We start from the raw sequence: 8,550 nt of genomic DNA on the forward strand, positions 1-8,550 counted from the left end.
GTAAGGACTTACCACTTTGTGTCACAATGGCATTGGCCTCCTTCCAATTTATTTGAGCCATATGTTGACCTTGGGGTGTGGATTGAGTTTGAGAAGGGAACTTTCCACGCTCAATCACACTCAAAGAGCTCATCAATTTGGACACTTGGCTTTTTATCTCCTTATTTTCTTCAACAACCTGCGTAATCAAAGATTCAAACTTTTGGTTAGTCTTACCCTGTGCCTCAATAAAAGCATGCAAAGTGACTTCTAAAAAACTCCTAGAAGACGAAGGTGCATGATATGGTGCAAGATATCATCTAGGGGTTGTGCAGGCAGTTAGTTTTTAGACTTCCAGCTAAAATTGGGATGATTGCGCCACCGCGGATTATAGGCAACAAAGTAAGGTGTAGAAGGCTTATTGTACATACCTAAGGCATTACATTGTTCCTCATACATCTCTCTCATCTCAACAAGTGTGGGACACTCATGGGCAAGGTGATCTACCCCACCACACACAAAACATAGTCCAAAAGACTCTGCATGATTAGCCACATATGTTGGCTTTAAATCCTTAGTCTTGAACACATCTAGCTCCCTAGTGAGCATCTCAACCCTAGCCTTTAGGCTATCCTCTTCCTTGAGATGTTAAATTCCACCACCATTTGGGTTTCCTACAGGTCGTGACCTATTTGTACTCTCAGTAGCACTAGGTCGAGTCTAAGTGTGAGTTTTTTCAGTAAGCTTGTTGAGGTATTCTATGGCCTCATCAGGATCTTTCTATAAGAACTCATGATTACACATTATCTCCACAAATTGGCACTCTCTAGGTGTAAGTCCCTCATAAAAATAGCTCACTAAGCACCAATTCTCATACCCATGGTGAGGACACATACTCAATAACTCCTTAAATCTCTCCTAATACTGATACAAAGTCTCACTGTCCTTTTGTGCAAAGGTGGAGATTTGCCTTTTTAATGCATTGGTCTTATGTTGGGAAAAGTATTTATTAAAAAAGACCTGAGTCATCTCACTCCATGACCCAATAGATTGGGGTCTCAATGAGTATAGCCAACTCTTAACTCTATCTTTCAAAGGGAAAGGAAAGAACTTAAGTCTCACAACGTCATCAGTTGCATTTTGACTATAAAAAGTCGCAACTACTTCCTCAAACTCCCTAATGTGCACATATGGATTTTCATTTTCCAAGCCATGAAAAGTAGGGAGTAACTGTATCATCCCTGTTTTAAAATCCAGTTGGTGAGTATTAGCTGGAAACATGATGCATGATGGTGTGGTTGTGCGTGTAGGGTGGAGGTAATCATGAAGAGTTCTAATGGGTTGATCTATGTGTTCACTCATTTCTTCGGGACTAGATCGATTGTCAAATAAGGAGTTAAAAAATTTGATTCTGACTCTTCCATAGGCGTATAAGCAAATCTACCCAATGTGTCTTTATATATGTGCATGCAAGGTAACAAAATACTAAAAACTAAAAATACTATAAAAAGAAAGAAAAAAAATAATGCAACAAGCTAAAAGAGGGATCGAAGTTACCGCCTGATATGAACCCGCGGGAAAGGAATCCCTTGAACCCACAGTCAATTTGAAAATATCCCAAGAAAGCCAAAATCAAGTCAATGGATGGAGAACCTAGACCCGATGAGAACTCGTTTCAAGAACCTAGATTATATTAAAATCTAGACCCGTTGAAGAACCCGTCTCAAGAACCCAGATTACAAAGGAGGAACGCCACAAAGGTTGTGATTTACCTTTGATAAGTTCAAAAGTTCAATTAAGAACAAGAGGAGTAAAACTCAACTCACAATGAATAAATTCATCAAATTTCATAAACTTCATAATCTGATTAAAATGTGGCCACATAGAGTATTTAAAGCAAAACATAATGAAACCCTAGCCAAAATAAACCCCCCATCTTCCAAAAGTGCCCCTGGATGAACAGTGCCGCGGCTACAGTACGGAGCTACAGTAACTCGCTACAGTAACCCTAACCCTAGTTCAATAAAATAATAACTTTTCCAATATGCCCTTGCATAGGCATAAACCCAATTATTCTAAGCAAATAAAATAGGTCCTTGAAATTAATTAAATAAGTTGAAAGTCTTCAAGTGTCCAAAGCCTATAAGTCATGTTGTTGCCCTTTCCATAGCTTATGAAATGAATCAAAGCATAATCTTCATCGTTTAAGCCCTTGAACTTGTATTTGACCCATCTAGTACTTGCAACATATCTTTAAGACTAGGCCCACCTTGGTTCCCATCATTCCTTTCCCGCGGGTTCATATCATTTGGTATTCAGAGCAAGGTTTCCAATCAGGTCTGATTCTATCTTTTAATTCTAGCATCCTCAAATTTAATTCTAGGGCTTCATTGTTCTAGGCTTGCCAAAAAAAAAAAAATAGAAACAAAAAGTAGGCTGCCGAAATTCTTAGGATTTTGGGTTTGGCTGAAATTTGCATCACCTAGGGTTTCAATATTCTAGGGTTTCCTATATCTCTAAGTTTGTCAATTGCTTGGAGTGTCGTTCCATTGATTCTCTTCTACTTCATTGTCCATGCTTGTGTGTTTGAATTCAATTGGTTGGTTTTCACAACTGACTATTGCTGTTTGTGGATGAATTAGAGAAAAGAAAAGAAAGGAAAAGAAAAGAAAAGAAAAGAAAGGAAAGGAAAAGAAAAGAAAAGAAAATTCGAAAAAAAAAAAAAAGGGGATGAAGAAAAGAGAAGGTAGCATATTCAAAGTTGCTACATAGTTACAACAAAGAGAAAGAAAGAAATTTGTTGATTAAACCTTATGATCAAAGGGGCTGCTGCATACATCACTCAAGTTGGTATATTGTCTTATTGTTAGTCTTTCATTCGTATAACTTCATTGATTCTCGTGTCATTTTTATTCCTTCATGTTTCTCTTGTTCTTGTTTCCTGGATCTAATTACTAGTTGGGATAATACAAGGTTGTATTGTCTTGATTTAGTTCAACTAGTTCTTAATGAACTTGAGTGGGAAAACTCTTGAGGTAAAAGGCAAGAGAGTGTGAGATTATTATCGAGTAAAAAGCCAATTCAGAGTTACACACGAGTAGAGTGTCATTATTTGAGTGTAAACACGTAAGGGAGTGTGTGAGGTTTTCCACTAACATTCTTTTTGTGCAGCACATTATGATGTCTCATAGGAGTAACTCATCACCAAAGGAGATGGTAGATAACACATCTTTTGTGTTGCAAGTCATGCAACAACAGTTTGAGAAGTTGAACTTGGTGTTGGGTGAAGTGAGGGATAGGATGGATCATCAAGATGTGGTAATTAGAAATCTTCATGGCAGGAGAGATAGGAGGCGTCCCGAGTTTAGTGTAGAAAATGGGTATGAGAATGAAGAGTATGGTGATTCTCTTGTTACCAGGCATGCACTCAATACAAAAATCAAGATGGATGATATAGAGCAGCAGAGTGAGAATATTTTTCATACTAGATGCCACATCAACAACAAGGTATGTAGTATGATCATTGATTTGAGGAGTTGTATTAATTTGGCTAGCACTACATTAGTTGAGAAATTGAATTTACGTACCTTGAAACACCCTAGACCATACATGTTGCACTGGTTGAGTGATTGTGGGGAGGTTAGGATAACTAAGCAAGTGCTAGTTTCCTTTTCAATTGGGAAATACCATGATATGGTGCTTTGTGATGTAGTACCTATGCATGCTAGTCATATTTTGTTGGGGAAGTCATGGCAGTATGATAGGAAGGTGATCCATGATGGGTTAAGGAACATGTACAGTTTTGAAAAAGATGGAAAAACAATCAAACTTGCTCCTTTAACTCCAACACAGGTCCATGGGGATCAATTGAAGCTGAAATGTAAGGTTGCTCAAAGCAGAAAGAGTGAAAATGAGAGTGATAAAAAAAGAAAGAGTAAAAGTGAGAGTGATCAAAAAAGAAAAAGTGAAAAGGAGATTGAGCAAACAAGGAAGAGTGAAAGTGATAATGAGCTGAAAAGCAAGAGTGAAGGTGAGAGTGAAAGTGAAAGTGAGATTGAGCTGAAAAGCAAGAGTGAATGTGAGATTGAGAAGAAAAGAAATAGTGAGACCGAAATGGAGAAAGAGAGAAAAATGAGAGAGAAAAAAGAAGAGGGTGAGACTAAGACCTCAAGCAAAAGAGAGAATGAGTTGAAAAATAATTATGAGGTCGAGAGTACAAAAAAAGATGAAGAAAAAGAGAGTGACAGAAAAAAAGAGAGTGAAAAGAAAAAAGAGTGTGAAAGGGAAAAAGAGAGTGAAAAAGAAAAAGAGAGTGGAAAGAAAAGAGAGTTTGAAGAAAGTGAGAGAAAAATAAAGAGAAAAGTGAGTTTTTATGCTAAGGCAAGTCTTAATCCTAACGAACTTGACGTATATTTGCCTAGTATTGTTGTCTCTTTGTTGCAGGGATATGAGGTCGTGTTTCCAAGTGGTGTATTTAGTGGATTGCCACCCATTAGGGAGATAGAGCACTACATTGATTTTGTGCCAGGTGCAACAATTCCAAACCGACCTTTCTTGGAAGAACATGAGTCATTGACACACTTAAAGGGAGAAGGTAAGTTGTTGACCATAATGCGTGCTAAGCGGGAGGATTCTATTGAGACTTTTGCTCATGTATTCAAATACACACAAGGTATGGAAACTTTTGTGGTTGATGCTTTAGCAAGAAGGTATGTACTTATCTTCATTTTAGATGCAAAATTGTTGAAACTTGAATATGATAAGGAATTGCATGCTAATGATGATGATGACTTTGCTATTGTATATGGAACATGTGAGAAAGCATCGTTTGGTAAGTTCTATAAACTAGATTGGTACTTGTTTATAAAGAATAGATTTTATGTACCTACTAGTTTTATATGTAAGTTGCTTTTGTGCGATGGACATGGTGGTTTGTTGGGTAACCATGGTGTAAGGAAGACTTTTGTTGTGTTGCATGAACGTTTGTGGGAATATCATTTGCCTTTCAAAGACGTGTTGCATGAACATTTGTGGAAGTATCAATTGCCATTCATTGATGTGTTGCATGAACGTTTGTGGGACTATCATTTGCCCTTCATTGAGTTTGCATATATTTGGAGTAGTCATTCTGGTGTCAAGAAAATATTAGACATTTTGTATGAACATTTATGTTGGTCTAAGATGAAGAGAGATGTCAATTGTATTTGTAGCAGGTGCATTACATGCAGAAAGGCCAAATTTATACTTTTGCCACATGGGTTGCATACGCCCTTACCTATTCCTAGTGAGTCATGTGTAGACATATCTATAGACATTGTTTTGGTGCTGCCTAGGAAAGAAAGGAGTAGAAATTCTATTTTTGTGGTTATGGATGGATTTATAGAGTTTGCATATAACAGGACCATGCATACTACCACTTTATATTCTCCTTTTGAAATTGTTTATAGACTTAATCTATTTACTCCTTTAGATTTAATATCTTTATCTGTTGACAACAGGAGTAGCTTAGATGGATGTTCTCAAATTCTTGAACAAATTAATGACAATGCATATGAAATCAATGATAATGTTACTAACATTTTTCCCTTTGATCCAGGTGGAGATTCGAGGTCGAATCCTTTTGAGGAGAGGGAGAATGATGGGAACCAAGGTGGGCCTAGTCTTAAAGATATGTTGCAAGTACCAGATGGGTCAAATACAAGTTCAAGGGCTTAAACGATGAAGATTATGCTTTGATTCATTTCATAAGCTATGGAAAGGGCAACAACATGACTTATAGGCTTTGGACACTTGAAGACTTTCAACTTATTTAATTAATTTCAAGGACCTATTTTATTTGCTTAGAATAATTGGGTTTATGCCTATGCAAGGGTTGGGCTCTTGAAGGGTTTCAACTTATTTAATTCATTTAAAGAACTTATTTTATTAGTTTAGAATAATTGAGTTTATTATGGGAAGCACTTAAGGGGGCCTATGCAAGGGCATGTTGGGAAAGTGCCCCTGGATGAACAGTGCCGCGGCTACAGTGCCGTGCTACAGTACTCAGCTACAGTAACCCTAACCCTAGTTCAATAAAATAATAACTTTCCCAACATGCCCTTGCATAGGCCCCCTTAAGTGCTTCCCATAATAAACTCAATTATTCTAAACTAATAAAATAAGTTCTTTAAATGAATTAAATAAGTTGAAACCAAGTTCCAGATGGGCCAATTACAAGATCAAGGGCCAAGAAGATCAAGGAAGCAATGCAAGGATTGGTGCAATCCACCTGGGATGAAGCCAGCAAGAGCCCAACACTGAAGATGGGTCTGAAAGAAGAAGAACCAGTTTTGATCCACTTTATTCAAGCTGTGGAAGACATGACTTAAACGGCCCACCTTGGTTCCCATCACCGCCTTTACAAACTGCTAAAATAAAAACCTATCTAGCAATTCTTGTACCGTCTCCCCAGCAATGGCGCCAAAATTTGATTACACCCAAAACATAATGCGGTAGTTGTAGCACAGATTTGGGGTGTCGATTCCACAGAGAGACAAATTAAAAGAATTGTAGAATGAACAAATAAACTAAAGAAATATATTAAATGATTAATTGAGAACAAAAATTAATTTTAAATGCAAATTAAAGTGAAGCAAAGTGACTAACGGAAAAAGTACTCAAGTTTGACAAACAGTAAAGCGTCGGGAATCCCTTACACAAGTCTGGTATTTTAATTATTCTTAATTCATTGTATAAATCAATTGGGAACGCAATTCTCAAAATTCTCAATTGAAGGTATAGCTTTATAAACTAAGATTAAATCAAATGTAACCTTTTGAAAAATCACTCACCACTTTTAAAATACGTAAATTATTATCACTATTAAGAAAATACAACGACGACAATATACTCAAGAAGCGATATTGCAGCATAGAATTAAATCAATATAGATAAATAATGGATCCAAACATAATCAAAGAGTTAATCCATTTAATAGAAAAAACATGACTGAATCTATAAATATAATAAATTCTATGATTATTTGGAGACGAAAACGTCAACAATTAATTGAGAATGATAAAACAAAAGAATTTTAGTAATTAAAAATGAAATACATAAATCAAAAATAAATTAAAAATACCATCTAATGTGCAAGTTCATCTCTAGCCCTACTAGAGAATTTAGTTACCCATAAATATAATGGACAACAAAAATCTCCAGAGAAACATAAAGCAAATGACGGCCATTGAAATTAATTTCGTCTCCCACTCTTTATAACAGAGCCGTCTCCCCCTTTATGAACTCCCAATTTCGTACTAATGAAATGCTTTATATAGGGTAGGAAAAAAAACCCTCATGTCTTCATAATCCCATATACAAAATCGCATAACTTTTAGGACTCATATTGGCAGCCACATATGTGCTTTAGTATTTCAAATTTGAAAATCCATATTAGAGAAAACTTTGTAGCTCTTTAATATAGCTTTCTAATGCATCAAGAATCGCATCAATCTGATATTTGACCGGAAAGTTATGATCAAACTACTAAAGTATGTACAGACTGTCTTCTAGCAAATTTCAGACTGACTTTTTCTCTTGATCCGAATTACTCTCAAACCCCATCATTATCCTTATTTGAAGAGTTCTACACTCATTGAAAGTTCTTAAGTTGTTACAACATTTTGCCCACTTGAAAGTCATTTGAATTTGACTGGGTTTAGACTTGCTCTTTTATAGACTCTGAAACTAAACATAAAACTCTGCTCAGAAGTATCCCAAAGTAAATAGAAACTCAATTAAAGAATGCACATTAATTCCTATGATTTCTATTCACATTTTAGCATTTTAGTCCAATGATAGAATATTTAGAGTGCACTTTCATACACTCATTAGTAGTCCATCGTATGCTCAATTTATGGATGCCTACTCAAGGTATAACCAGATTCGCATGAACAGAAGATTTCCTTCATCACCAATTGAGGCCTGTATTGTTACACGACAATGCCTTTTGCGCTAAAGAACGCAGGCGCCACCTACTAGTGGCTGGTTAACTGCATGTCCAAAAATCAAGTGGGAAGAAACATGGAGGTCTATGTGAACAATATGTTGGTTAAGAGTGGGACTCTGGAACATCACTTGAAGAATGTGAGGGAGACTTTCACTATACTAAGGCAGTACCAAATGGAGTTGAACCCAACAAAGTGCACCTTCGGCGTCGGATCAGGGAAATTCTTGAGATTCATGGTGTCGAAACACTGGACGAGTGGTGGCTGTCAATAGGTTAGTATCAAGATCCACCGATAAGTGCCTGCTTCTTTAACCTTTTGTGAAAGGCACAGGTATGGGACGACGAGTGCGACTTGGCGTTTCAAGCTCTTGAGAAATACCTCATGAGCCCCCTACACCTCAACCAACCTAGGTGTGAGAGACGCTAACCCTGTATTTGGTAGTCTCCCCATAGGTAGTCTCTTCAGCTATAGTGCGTGAAGCGGATGGAGTCTAGAGGCCCGTCTACTACACCACACGAGCATATCGTGGGGCCGAAGCTAGATACCCCCGCATAAAGAAATTGGCCTTTACGCTGGTAGTAAC

At 37.0% G+C, this 8,550-nt stretch overlaps 1 non-coding gene across 1 annotated transcript; it reads left to right on the top strand.

The window, feature by feature from the left end:
- Nucleotides 1-853: 853 nt before the first annotated feature.
- LOC118348105 lies at nucleotides 854-961 on the top strand. The gene has a single exon (XR_004801251.1). It is a non-coding gene; the product is annotated as a small nucleolar RNA R71 (small nucleolar RNA).
- Nucleotides 962-8,550: the final 7,589 nt, after the last annotated feature.

The sequence above is a fragment of the Juglans regia genome, chromosome 3 (assembly GCF_001411555.2).
Source record: "Juglans regia cultivar Chandler chromosome 3, Walnut 2.0, whole genome shotgun sequence".
NCBI classification, from domain to species: Eukaryota; Viridiplantae; Streptophyta; class Magnoliopsida; order Fagales; family Juglandaceae; genus Juglans; species Juglans regia.